This window comes from Dasypus novemcinctus, chromosome 7 (assembly GCF_030445035.2).
Source record: "Dasypus novemcinctus isolate mDasNov1 chromosome 7, mDasNov1.1.hap2, whole genome shotgun sequence".
In the NCBI taxonomy this organism is placed as follows: Eukaryota; Metazoa; Chordata; class Mammalia; order Cingulata; family Dasypodidae; genus Dasypus; species Dasypus novemcinctus.
In genome coordinates this window covers 26788554-26801313 of record NC_080679.1, presented here as the reverse complement: position 1 = coordinate 26801313, position 12760 = coordinate 26788554, and the positions used below count along the sequence as shown (strand labels likewise).

The following is a 12760-nucleotide window of genomic DNA, read 5'->3' as shown; positions in this document are numbered from 1 at the left end:
AAGCAAGCAGACTTATCTTTGTCCACAATGTCCACAGTTGCCAAGGTCCAGAGTGGGGAAGAGTCAGGAGCAGGTGGCCCAAATGCATAACTCTGCCCCTTGCAATAACTTTAGCTCCTAGCCTAACATCTAACATGACCCGAAGGAGCCGACATCTATGAAAGGGCCCAAATGAGATCTGTGGTCTACTGTTAACACCGCTTGGATTTGAAAATGCTCTGTAACTGCAAAGTACTGCACAAATAACAATTCTCACCGTGATTCCAGCTAATTATTATGCACTCAGGTTTAAAGGTGAAAAAATTTAAATTCAGACAGGTTACTTGCCTGGTCCAGGCAATTTGGTGATAATGACAGAGACTGAAATCATTTCAAGTCTTCCAATTCAGGGTCACTGCTCTGTCCTCTTATATTGCTATTTATTGCCCTTAGGCTTATGTTAGTTTATTATTTTCTGAACTTTTCTGAAAAAAAAACAAAGAGGAAAAAATGCATTAGCTGAAGATGCAGGCAAAAAATATAGCATGAGAGAATTTCTCAGAACCATTTCTGAGACCTAAGATGCCCTTCCCTTGCCACCTTGGCCTGTCATCCATGGCTGTGCCCTGGAGAACATGGGAAGTGCAGGCTCTGTGTGTCCCTGCCCCTGCCTCCTGTTTCTCATTTCTGCTTCACGCCATCATGGATAATTAAAATCGACTGGCTGCCTGGGTTTCCTTTCTCTCTGCCACTGTCATTTCCACTTGCTGGCTCTTGGGCTTTTTTAGCACAAAATTGTTGTGTTTGGGCACTAATTTGCCAGGCAGTGATAAATTCCAAGAAAAACCCATTCTTGTTGAATTATTTTTGGAATGTTATGCAAACATGTCTAAGTTACGTGGCAGCCAATTCGGCTCTAAGATCTGGTTTTGACTTCATGTTAATTCAGTAGTAGAGAAAAAGAAAGAAACACCCAAAATGCTGAGAAGCCATCATTTATTCTCAGGATAAGTTTTGAAAAGTCTGCTTCTTTGGTACAAGGGCCTAAGCTCCCTTTCAGACCCTGTGCAGTGAAGGCCACATTCAAGTACTAGGTGTCCTTCCTGGAATATGTAGAGGGAAAACTTCCCACTCTAATTCTCTAGGAGAGGAAAGGCTGAATCAGGTGGAAGCACACTGCTGCACGTAGGGTGAGGCTATCATCTCTTTTTTGAAAAAGATCAAGCAAACCTTCTTTCAGTGAGCTCAGGCCTTAATCTCAGCTGCCTTATACCAGTGGACTTTAAATAAATAGACAAGTAATAATGCTCCTTTCCACCCTAAGGACTCTTGCTCCAGCACCAACTCCATGTACTACCCCTTCCCCCCAAGCCTTAAATTCAGATCTGAGCAAGAGACAACTTAGTTGACTTAGTTTAGAACCAAACTTGAAGAACATTTCTGATCCTGGGAGTGGATAACTGTCATTTTTTCTCTGCCCAGCATTTATTTCCATATCTTCTAGTTGGAGCCCCTCCATTTTGTTGTTGTTGTCATTGTTGGAACATTCCATCCCCCACTCTCTGTCCACTTTGAAACTTGCTAAGCTGGTAGGATGTGAGTCTGGAGCTACCAATGACTCTTGTCTGAGAGTGATGCTAGATGGAGGATGGAGACTGGGAGGTGGTGTGTGCTGAGTCCTGAGTATATTGTCTGGGTACCTAATTCAGCTCAGGCCTGAGCCAAGACCTGCCCCCTAGGCACTGCAAATACAAGAAGCAATAAAAGAAAGACTCTTCACTTCTATGTTTTTCAAATCCCAATTTATTCCTCTGAAAAATGTGGAGGACAGTATACAGAGTTTTAAAATATATTCTAAAATCCTGCCCATAATATTCATGTTCATATGCCACTATGTGCACAATTGGCTGACTATATGAAACAGAAATTGTGAAGAAGAGGAACTAGAATTCCTGTATTAAAGCTTTTATCACAGTAGAACTGTGGTGGATTGAATCATGTCCCCCACAAAGACATGTTCAGATCCTAACCCATGGTCCTAAGAGTGTGAACCCATTTTTAAATGGGAATTTTGAAGATGCTATTAAGATGAAGCCAAACCAAATTAGGGTGGGCCTTAAACCAATATGACTGGAGTTCTATAAACAAAGGAAATTTGTACATGGAAGTGGAAGCCTGGGACAGAGACAGAAGGAGGACAGATGGCCATGTGATGGAGGCAAAGATTGACTGCCAGCAAATCACTACCAGAATGCTACAAACTTCAGAGAAAGCACAGCCTGCCAATACCTTTATCCAACCTCCAAAACAATAAATTCCTGTGGTGTAAGCCAGCTAGTCTGTGGTATTTTGTTATAGCTGCCCTGGACACTAAGACAATGTCCCACCTTTCTACCACTGTCTGAAGATTTCAATCAAAACCCTTCCCCCTGGCATTCAAGATATTCTACCAGCTGGCCCATCCCTCACATTCCTTCCCACCGCCCATTCCCCGGTCAATCTGAGCTACACACTGTTCTCTGCTTATCATCTGTACTACCTTCCCAGGCCCGTGAAATCATAGTGTGTTTCCTTTTCATGAGAGGCTCTCTTCACCTACCTCTACTCCCAAGCCCACCCATTTTACAAAGTCCCCTCAAAGTCCACTTTCTCCAGTAACCCTTCCTCATGTACATATCCCCAACCTTACTTCTATGAAAGACCTCATTTTCTGAATCCCCAAAGCACTTCAACTGGACCTTATTTTTGTCTCCCTTGACCCATTCATTGTTCTTCCCTACTAGCCGCTGAGGCAAGCAGCTCCGTATGGACTCTGGCTGAATGTACCACTGGGCAGTTCCTTGCTTTAAGCCCGTGTTCTGAAACCCTTGCCTTCCATATTGGCATATCTGTTGCTACAGAGGCATTAGATGCAGAGAGATATACATGGGGCTTGGGCTAGTGTATACATATATACACACAGCCCTAGTTGCAGAGGATTTAGTGCTTTCTGGGATGAAGACTTAACTAGTGAGAGGCAGGGCCAGCAACTAAATATTCTCCTTTCTCTCCATGGATACAAGACCTCCAAAAAGACAATTCCATGAGACTGAGCCATTAGTTATGCTTATGACCTAGTGGTGCGTGGCTCAGTAAATACCTCTTATACTTGTTCTTTCTCTTTTCCTGATGTGTTCCCTTTTCTTCCCATTCCTTTTATCCTGGGTCCATATCCCCAGTAAAGAAGTAACTCGATAGCTTTGACTTTAGGCTCATTTTCTAGGGAATCCAAGCAAAGATAGTTACCTATCAGTTTTTGCTGTATATTACAATTCCTTATACATATATTTTGCCACTCTTCCCTTATTAGACTACACAGTGGTTGAGGGTATATTCTATACTTTCATCTCTGCACTGTAGTCTTCTAGAATAGTGTTGGTGCTCAGTAAATGTTTGTGGAATGAAGGAATGACAACAGACCTTGTAAAACATTATATTAATAGGGACCCCAAGACTTGAGATGACTACACAATATGGAAGGATAGGTCAAGAGTTTGTTCTTATATGGACCTCTATTCTCATTCCAATGACTTGTCAATACAACCGAGGGCTGCTGGATGCACAGCACATGTGATTCAACCAAGGGATATTTCCTTTTTTATCCCTGTATACTAGTTTACAGGATAAGGAAAGACAAAAACTATAATTAGATCAAACTCTTGTCCAGAAGTAAAGGCAGCAAGGTCTTGGGGAGCAGACCACAGGGAGAATGACTGAGACAAGAGAACTTGTTTACCCTTATTTGATGGCATGACACCTTTCACAACATGTATGGAGAGAAAAAGCAATGTTATGAAGGACTGAAGGGCCATCTGAAAGAGAAACCTTATTAGGACACCAGGAAGACTGGGATGGTCCCAACTGAGGCTGCCAGGAAGGTAGGAGACCCTGGCTCCTCAGAGCAGAATTCACCTGAATGACTAAGAAGTCCTGTGTACCTCACCCCACCAGCCCCCTCCCACCTCCTACATCCAATCTAGCCTTTTTTGCATCATGGTTCATTGTGGCTGGGACCTGACTGACCTTCTGTGACCTGGAAACCACTGAGGCCTGTGCTCACATCCAGGCCAAAGGACATGATCTCAGCAGTATAGGGGCACCCATCACATGGCATCAGCACAGTTTTTAACAATGGCACCTGTAGAAGGAACAGAAGTGATATTCCTACATAGTTGGACAGATCCGGCACTCCAGTTCTCTCTTGGCCCTGTATTTGGAAGCAGGACTGTGTACTCTGGACTGTGTCCCTGGAGTTCTTGGGCTTCAGGCAAGTACCACTAGTCCTCCTGCTAATGAGGACTCAATCAGCTAATTGCAAATTAAAATATGTGACCATAATCTTACCACAAGGTGATGAAATGGCTCCTCCTGGTCATTCTAGGACTTGCCAAGCCTGTCTGCAAGAAATATACCCTGTTGACCAAGGCCTCTCCAGGTTTCCAGGTGTAGTTGTGGCTTATTGGAAAGTGTGACCTGTGCTGAGAAAAACAAAACAGGAGATGGGAAGAGGAGAGAAGATGAGTAATTGCACCTGTCAGAAAATAAGGATAATAGTTTAAGGATACACAAACACACACACACACACACACACATAAGGAAGCTCTGAATTCTGTGAGGAGAACATCAATGCAAATGCGAGGAATTTTTTTTGTCTTCCGTGTCTTCCAGAGAAGGTGAAGTTGGTCTCTTGGGCCTCAAGGCCTGTATCGCCTTCCAGGCAACAGCCTCATACTCAGTGGTTAGCACAAGCATTACACAACCCCTGACCTGCTGCCCATCCTGCAGATACCGGCAGCTCTAATTTTGCAAAACACTATTTTTAAAACAATCAAATAGTTCTACATTGCCCCCACTGCAACCCAGAAGAAGGAGCTGGTTGCCTCACTAGGCTCTGGCACAAAAGCGTTTCACTGTGGATGTCTTCTTTCTGCTGTCATACTGTCCTGATTAAGATTAATTGTCCATGTTGCAATGAGTCATTGAGAAAGGATGGAAAGGGTGGAAGGAAAAGGGCAGTTTGCTTTTTTTTTCCTACTTCAATGTTTGTTCTGAAAGATCCAAAAGAATTCAGAAGTGGAGCAAAGGAATTTAAAGTGTGGAACATGTAATAAAGGAGATCAAGTGAAAAAGCTATTATGGGCTCCATGTTTATCTTCAGCTCAGTGACTTTCAGAAGAGCATGCACTTGGCTGGGAAGCCTGGAGGATGTGACTGCTCCCTGCCAGTTGGAGGGACTTGACCTGAACTCTCAAAAACCCAGCTGACCTCATCCATCCCCATCTACCCTCAATAGCAAAGCTAGGATCCTGTCCCCTCAGCAGATTCACCCACACATACATATATACTCCAGTATATATACTGGAACCTCAAAAGTCCATTTTTGGGTGGAGAAGTCATATATAATGAAGAAAGAAAATGCATACAAAAATGAAAATGTATAACCACTAAACTCAAGATTGTACCAAGAAGGAAATAGACATTATTTATACAATACCTTTGACTTACCAGACATCAGTGCAAAGGTTTATTCTTTCTAAGACACTTCTCCAAGGGTCAAACTTATACATTCCCTCTGAGTGTATTTTCCTTTATCTGAAATATCCCCACGCTCTGCAAAGCCCCTCAAATCCTTTGCTGGCAAAAGGGCCTGGGTGAAGCAACTCAGGCTATTTTAGAACTATTAAAAGAATACTTAAAGAGACTACTTCCAGAACCCATGATCACTACTCTCATTCCAAATTGTAAACATGCATCATCTTTGCTCCTACCCACCCCCATTCCATTACCTTAACAAAATGAGGAAAGATTTGGCAAGGAAAGAAATATACAGCTTTGACAATTTTGTGTATTCAATAGAATCAAATTTTCATGATCCAATGGAAAAAGAATTGGGCAGGATATCAGCAAACTGAAGCACACAGCATCTAACTCAAAATATGGTACATGCAATATCCATTCCCAAATGAGTGAATGAACTTAGGTAGGAATTCCAGCTCAGCAACTAACCCAATGCATGAACATAGAAAAAATACTTACATTTTTTGGATCACAGAATGTATCTAGTCCAATAGAAAACTAGCCTATCTTCTAATTCAGGTATTCCTTCCACTGCCCCAGCAGTCTGGAGTCTGTATGCCAATGTCCCTGGAAGGCTAACTTGTCTTCCTGTTCCCTGGGAGGCGCATCTGGAATCATTCCTATTCTACATTTAGGTCCTGGGTTGGATGAATCTTGAACACTCAGTTCTCATTTCTAGCTTGAGACCACCTGATGGATAACCTGAAGACTCCTCTGGGCTTCACTGGTTCTCATCTAAGGGCTGGCATATCTGCTTTTGCCAAATCAAGGTTGTTGGCAGGAAGGTCTGTAGCAACTCATTACCCAAATAGTAACTCATCTGAACTCCCTCCACACACACCTACAACTTGCCACAAAATGATTGATTGTAATTCAAAATTGTTGTCTCCTTGAGAAGTTTGTGAAGTTGCACTATCTGGCTGCATCCCTGAATTACAAAGATATATTTTTTCCTCAAACAAGTAATAAAAGAATGTTATCATAATTCTGTCTACACCAGTGTTTGATATCTTCACAATAGTTATTCCTCTTACCCAACCTACGTTTGTTTATCCTCAACCTGTCTTTCTCTCAAGAATAGGAAGGATTCCTAGTCACCATGTGAAGATAAGACAATGTAATTTTGGCCAGGTTTAGGTAAATGTGCAATATGCAAGTAACATTGTCCACTCAGAAGTTTGAGCCAGAGGTTCAGAGCCTAAAGAACTTCAGTCCCCTATTGTTCCATGTTATTTCTCTGGGGGTAGACCTGCTTAAGAACTAGAGAATATCAGACAAAGAAAATACGACTATCCATTCCATCTCTTCCCTCTTCTTTGGGGAGGAGGAACCTGAGGCTCAGAGAAGTTAAAGTGTCAAAGTCACAAGGTCTGTATGGCCCAGCCATACCTCCCCAAACCCCTCCCATGTCATGGCCCAGCCCCACCCCACCCCCAGCCCCACCCTACAGGATTCACTCAGTTGCCTCTATTTCTACTGGGCCATTAAGCTTCTGTCTTCAGCTGGACCTGTTATGGCATCAATCTTTGCTAGTGATCAGTCCATAAAATGGACACAAGCAAGATGGCCAAGGGATCCACAGATAAACAAAGGCCCCAGGAGGCAGACCACAGTGGCCTGTTTTCTTAACAGTCCAGTGCATACTGGGTATTTTGTTTTGATTTTTACTTTTCTTGTTGACTTTTTCATTCATTTGTGTCCTTACTTAGTTTTGTGTGGGAAAGAGAGGGTCAAGAATCTGGGAAGGCAAGGAAGATAGTTTATTGGCTAGAAATTGGCAAGACCACATATCCCTGATTCATCAGTATGCCTGACCCATTGGTTTGAGATGGGTCTGTACCTCCTGACTCCTCTTGCGTCCTGTAAATCCATGCTTTTTAATTTTTACAGAGCAGTTTATGGGCTGCGAAGAAGGGAGAGCTGGAGGCTCTGTTGTCAAGGGCTGCACTGAGCAATGAACCATCCTCTTGATGTGCTTTTTCTTCCCTCCCTCTGTGATGTTGTAAATGAGTCTTTAGACCCTCCAAGGGAGATGGCAAAGTGCCCTTTGGGGGTAGGGCGTGAAAGAGCACAAGGGCTGTTAAGAGGCCTGCAGGAAAATGTGAGACACTGGTCTGTCTCTAATCAACTTAGTTATCTGGGGGTCAAGAGAACATTCAATCAGATCATCCTCACAACCCATTCTGAGCTATTCGGCCTGTGAAAAGAAGTAGAATGTGTGACTTGATGATTTAGGGCAGAGCTGCTCAACTTTTTTAAGAGTTCATGTTTTAAGGGGAGTAATTTGGAGGGAACATGGTATGCTCTGAAGAATTAGAAGCTATAGAATTTTCCAACTCTCTGAAACTCCCCTAGAGTATGATAATCTAAAAGTAACATCCCTACTGCAGCCAGTCACTTAGAGTTAATAAGTGATAGAGACCAAACCAAGACAGGAGTAACAGAGTATAGAAGGTAAGCTTCATTTTTTAAAAAATTTAATTTGGGGCCAGCTGAGTAAAGGGCAGGGTAAATAGCTAGAATTTAATTTATTAATGGAGTGAAACTGAAAAAAAAATTCAGGCCTAGGACTTTTTCTGTGTCCTCACCTTTTAAAGCTTGAGAATCCAGCCAATTTTTTTTTTTTTTTAGAAAAATTGAGGGATCATCATCATCATCACTATCATCATTATCATCCTGCCTAGTAGTGAGCATTTATTTAAAGCTTAATGGATGCCAAACATCTTTTAAGTCCGTTAGCTCGGTCCTCATATAACCTCTCATCAGTCTTATGAAGACTATTATCTGCTTCTTACAGGTCAGGAGCATGGGAAGAGTCCCTCATCCATAACTTGCAAAAGAGTGGCAAAGAGAAGAAACTTCAACTACTTCCAAGGTCTAACCTTAGTCTATACACGTTAAAAAGTAGACTCTCAGAGGATTTCTGCTCCTACTTAGATCTCTCAATTTTTCCTTCCTCCCAAAGAATAAGTCCATTTACGTGAATATATGGTAGATCCAAAGCGAAAGAAAGAGAAGAGAAAAGTGGCTTTTTGGAAGGAAAAATAGACTTCTGGTTCCATGGAGAACTTGGGAAGATCCTGACTCCTGTGCTTTGAACCCCTCATTGTGCTACCTTTATTCTGATTTCTTTGGTACAGGAAGACTTCTGGAGGAGACCAGCCTATTCATGGGTCCTCTGCGGCTGCCCCACTTTCACACAGGCATGACCTCTTAGGAAAGTATTCTGCTCCATGGAACTGGAGAGGACCTGAGGTCTCTGTGGGCAATAGAGTGGGAAGGAAGGTGGCCTCAACAGAGAGGACTTGGGTCAACATCTGCAAAGCTCTGCCAACAGCAACTGTCCACTTAGCATGATGGTATAAAATCTCTGCTTCTTACACTGCCTTAAGTTGTGTTAATAAAGGTTTCTTGAATTTTCCTAGTAAGTAACCCCATAACAGAATGATAGTAGCTATGTTTTATGCCTGAGGAAGGAGGTACAGTGGAAAGAAAAAAAATATTACCATAAAATCAAACCGGAAAAACTTAACTGGAAAAACTCTGCTAGTGAAGCACAAAAATATGGTTTAACCAATTTAGATCCTTCTGGAAAGAGGCCTCTGTGAGGGGGTGAATGGATGGTGGTGCTAATAAACAGTGCATACTTGGAATCTCCCAAAGAGCAGGAAAGTAGGCTCTGTCCAAGGCAGGGGTGATGATACATTTTGGAGAAATAACACCCCAGATTGTCACAGGCAACCCTGCAACATGCACAGCAAGGCATAGTGCCAGAACTCATGTATTTTCAAATCAATTTTCAAATGCCTTAGAGTATCAATAATTTTATTTGCTTTTAGAGTAGACCAATCTCATACACCAGGAACATTCCATTCAAGCCTTAAATTCTGAGTTCTGCCCCTGATTTACTTAGCTCTCTCTCTGCTGAGTAGTCCTCCTTCCATCACTTTTTTTTGCCCAGTTCTTAGCGTAGCTAAGATATGATCTTCAGTTGCTTAAATCTGAACACTTCTTCTATACATCATTCACTCTTCATTTCCTCACAGGTATAAATGTAGATCTCCTAGTGTGAGGAAAAATAATTCCCCCCACTTCCCCTTACCCCCAAAGATGTCCACATTCCTGTTCCTTGGGAATAGTGAATATGGTACCTTACATAGCAAAATGGATTTTGCAGAGGTGATTAAGTTAAAGACATTGAAATGGGGAGATTAATCTGGATTATCTGGGTGGGCTCAATGTAATCACAAAGATCCTTAAAAGATGTGCAGGTGGTCTCTAGAAGCAAAAAAGTCAAAGAAATGGATTATCCCCTAGAGTTTCCAGAAGGAAGACAGACTTGCCATTACCTTAATTTTAGCCCAGTAAGCCTCATTTTGGAGTTTTGACTCCAGAACTATAAGATACATTTGGTAATTTGTTATAGCAGCAATAAGAAACTAATATACCCGGAATGAGTAAAACTTTGATTTCTTGGACATTGGCATCTTAGTGAAAATTAAACCAGGTCTAGAGAGCTAAATTTGGATAAAATATCACGAAAGAAAAGAAAGAATAAGAGAACCAGAACTAGCACACTATTTTCTTCCTATGTCTAGGAAGGGTTGGTTAACAAATTAGCCTCAGCATTCTCTCTTAGGGAAAGTTCTCTTCATAGCAGGCAGAAGAGAGGATGGAATAATACAGGTCCTTCCTGTAGACCATGTGTTTTTCCTGGAAGAGAAGGTCATAACATCCTACTTACATGTGTGCTCTTTGCATGTAGAATGTTTATTCTTGTGTCCATCTCCTTCTCTGGAGCACGGCCACAAATCTAGAAAGGAGAATGTGCTCAGTAAATGACTGTGGATAGGGTGAATCTGTGTTCACCACATACCTTGAAGAGAGTACATCAGTTCAGTTCTTTTGAACCAATAAATTGAGGTTTTTACAAGCAAACTGAGTTTTTGTTCACCTTGCTAACTTTGTCAGTAAAACAGATGTCAATATTAAAAAATAGAATTTTGTATAGCTCACTTTCCAAAAGTATGAGGGGATATCAGTATTTTTTTTACTGCTTATATGGAGTTAGCTTAAATAGATTATAGAAATGAAGATGTTAGTTGAGTCTAGTGTGGTCTCATTACAACTACTCATTGTATGACTATATGAAGTTACTACAGCCTTGAACCTCAGTGTCCTCTTTGTTCCCTCTCTTAGGGTTTTTATTGCAAATACCACCAAGTGGTTGGTTTAAACAACAGGAATTTACTGTCTCACAGTTTTGCAGGTATTGGTGATTGAATCATGTCTTCCACAAAAGGCATGTTCAGGTCCCAACTTCTGGTCCTGTAGGTATGGACCAAGTTTCCATTTGTAAATAAAACCTCTGAAGATGTTATTAGTCAAGGTTTGTGGAAACAGAATGAAGGCAGGCCTTAGTCCAATATGGCTGAAGTCCTTATGAGCAAAGGGCATTGGACAAAGGAAGGGAAGCCATGGGAGAAGCAAGAAGATGAAAGTCAAGGAAACCTGGAAAAGAAAAGAGAAGATGCCACCTGTGGTTCGCCATGTGACAGAAAAGTCAACAAACTGCAAAGACTGCCAGCCAGCCAGAAGACGCTGACTCTGGAAGGAAGCAAGCCTTGAAGCTTCTGAGCCAATAAATTCCTGTTGCTTAGGCCAACCCATTGTATGGTTTTTGTTTTAGCAGCCAGGAAACTAAAATAGGAGATTAGAAGTCCAAAACCAAGATGTTGGCAAGATCATGCTTTCTCTGGAGTCTATGGCATTCTGGTGGTAGCCTGCCAGCAATCTGTAACTCAATCTCTACCTCTGTCACATGGGCATTTGCTCCTTCTGTCTCCTCCTCCCTGACTCTAAATTTCCTCTGCTTATAAGGACTCCAGTCTTATTGGATTAAAGCCCAGCCTGATTCAGTTTGGCCTCTTCTTAACCAAAAATATCTTCAAAGACCTACCATTTACAAGTGGGTTCACATCCACAGGATAGGGACTTAGGACTTGAATGTGTCTTTGTGGGGGGCATGATCCAATCCATACCACTCCCCCACCATTTCACATATTTTTTTCCTTGTTTTATCAAGCTCTTAACTTTCCATTTCAAGTTCCTATCTCGTTCAGCTATAATTCCTTCAAGGATAGTGTCTGTCTGAACTTGACATTCTGATGGCTAGCAAGTACCTAGCACATAGGAAACACTCAAATATTTCAGAAATATTTAATAAATTCACTCTATAAACTTCTAATTTTTGAAAGCCAGAATCATGTCTTATTCACCTTATAATAGATGTTTGTTCCTCACACCCCATGCTCCCTCCCTAAGCAGGTCACTCTGCCCAGGGCTTTACCCTGTGCTCATGATTCACAAACATATCTCCACTGGACCTCACCCTGAACTCTAGACCCATATATACAACTCCCTACTAGTGCACATCAAATTCAACACAGCAAAAGCTGAACTTGTGATATTCCTCCTCAAACTTCTCCAAATCATCTCTGGAAACAATCCCATCTGCAGTGGCCATGTAAACCAGACTCTGGGAAGCCATCCGTGAAAACTCCCTATTCCTTAATCCTTCACATCCATTCTCTCATCATGTCTTCCCTGGTGGAGCCTGGTATCCCCAAATCACCATCCCAAGCCCTTCACCCTGCTGGTATCCCTAAATAACCATCCTAAACCCTTCAATGACTACCCATTGTTCCTTGATATGACTTAAAATGCTCTGCAATTGTCAGTTACATTACATCACTTGCAGGCCATATTTTGCTTGTTTTATTAAGGAGACAAAGCTCTCTGGCCTCATTTGCACCATGCCCCACCTTGTTCCCTCCACATCAAACACACTGATCTTTTGATCCTTCCTATCAGGGCACTTAGACATGTTGACTAGGTTAAAAGGAAAGAAAAGATCTTTCCAGAGAGGGTGAACTCTTACTCAACTTTACCTCTTACCTCAAGCATCTCTTCTTCAGGGAAGCTTCCTCTGTCTTCTGTGAGAGGTAAATGGCTCCATTATAGCCTTTCTTTGTACCACATTCCCCGCCTTCATAGCAATTGCCACTATCACAACTGTAGGTGGGTTTGTACCATCATTTGATTAATGTCTGTGTCCTTCAAGGACACACATGGAAGCAGGGACTAAGCCAGGTTTTGCTTCTTT

General features: G+C 42.0%; 1 long non-coding RNA gene across 1 annotated transcript; it reads right to left on the bottom strand.

The window, feature by feature from the left end:
- Positions 1-328: 328 nt before the first annotated feature.
- LOC131279285 (uncharacterized) lies at positions 329-6272 on the bottom strand. The gene is made up of 3 exons (XR_009186667.2): positions 6055-6272; positions 4363-4496; positions 329-464 (listed from the first exon to the last, which is right to left on the bottom strand). It is a non-coding gene; the product is annotated as an uncharacterized lncRNA (long non-coding RNA).
- Between the last annotated feature and the right edge of the window lie 6488 nt (positions 6273-12760).